A 1,556-nucleotide genomic window follows, 5' to 3' on the forward strand; every position below is an offset into this window, starting at 1 on the left:
CCAACACTTTGGGAAGCCAAGATGGTAGGATCAGCTGAGGCCTGTTATCCCAACACTTTGGGAGGCCAAGGTGGGAGGATCAGCTGAGGCCAAGAGTTGGGAGACCAGTCTGGGCAACAAAGCAAGACCCCGTCTCTAAAAAGACATAAACAAAACAAAAAATAATTGATAGGGTTAAATCCCATCCAAATAGGGTAGACCCCCCTAAAAGAATCAACCCCCCCCACCAGATGTCCCACCTAACATAGGTGAATGGGTCAACCCCCTACCCTACCCCACCATATGTCCCAAAGGTAAATGGGCCAACCCCACCCTTAAACAGATGTCCAACCCAGGAAAAGGAATGTCCCAACCCCCACCTTCCTGACCTTTAAAACCCCTGTTCTCCATTACCCACATGTGTATTTTTTCCCAGCCCAGTTGGAAATCTTACCCTACCTGCACCCAAGTGGAATAAAGCCATTTTAATTGCACAAACTGAGCCACGATATTCCATTCATCTTGTGCCTTGGAATAATCTTTCCTCTTTGGCTCTATAACCTTTCAACAACAACAACAAAAAGAAAAAAAACCACACAAAAGTGGAAATAGTACAAAAGACTAATAAGCCAGAAAAAGAAATTATGTTTTGATACACGCTACAACATAAATGAACCTTGAAGAAATGCTAAATGAAATAAGCCAGGCACATACACACACACAAATATCGTGTGATTCTACTTATGTTAAACATTTAAAGTAGGGACATCCAGCTACTCAGGAGGCTGAGGCAGGAGGATTGCTTGAGCCCAAGAGTTTGAGGCTTCGGTAAGCTATGATTACACCATTGTACTCAAGCCTGAGTGTCAAAGCGTGACCTCATCTCTAAAAGAAATAAAAATAAAGGTTGCACGCATGAGGCCTCTCCGACACTGATAAGATGCGCTACGTCGCTTCCTACCTGCTGGCCGCTCTCGGGGGCAACGCCTCCCCCAGCGCCAAGGACATCAAGAAGATACTAGACAGCGTCGGCATCGAGGCAGATGATGACCGGCTCAACAGGGTCATCAGTGAGCTAAATGGAAAAAACATTGAAGATGTCATTGCCCAAGGTATTGGTAAGCTTGCCCGTGTACCTGCTGGTGGGACTGTGGCTGTCTCTGCTGCCCCAGGTGCGGCAGTTCCTGCTGCTGGTTCTACCCCTGCTGCAGCAGAGGAAAAGAAAGATGAGGAGAAAGAGGAGTCTGAAGAATCAGATGATGACATGGGATTTGGCCTATTTGGTTAAATTCCCTTTCCCCTGCAAATAAAGCTTCCTTTTTATGTAAAAAAAAAAAAGAAAAGAAAAAGAAAATAAAACAAAATAGGGACGCCATAGAGACAGAAGTAGATTAGAGGTTACCAGGGGAGAGTTACTGCTTACTGAATGCAGAGTTTCTGTTTGGAGTGATGACATATTTTGGAAATACATAGTGGTGATAGTTGTACATTATGAAATGTAATTAATGCCACTGAATTATCCATCTAAAGTGATCAAAAAGGAAAATTTGGGGGGGCCTGTAGCTCAGTGCTTAGGG

The 1,556-nt window shown here is 44.4% G+C and overlaps 1 pseudogene across 1 annotated transcript; it reads left to right on the top strand.

The window, feature by feature from the left end:
• Window positions 1-889: 889 nt before the first annotated feature.
• Window positions 890-1,302, top strand: LOC100954817 (annotated as a pseudogene). Its single transcript, XR_001161267.2, has one exon. The product of XR_001161267.2 is annotated as a 60S acidic ribosomal protein P2 pseudogene (transcript).
• The last annotated feature ends 254 nt before the right edge of the window (window positions 1,303-1,556 follow it).

Source organism: Otolemur garnettii, unplaced genomic scaffold (genome assembly GCF_000181295.1).
Source record: "Otolemur garnettii isolate 467f Iridium unplaced genomic scaffold, OtoGar3 scaffold00031, whole genome shotgun sequence".
Classification (NCBI taxonomy): Eukaryota; Metazoa; Chordata; class Mammalia; order Primates; family Galagidae; genus Otolemur; species Otolemur garnettii.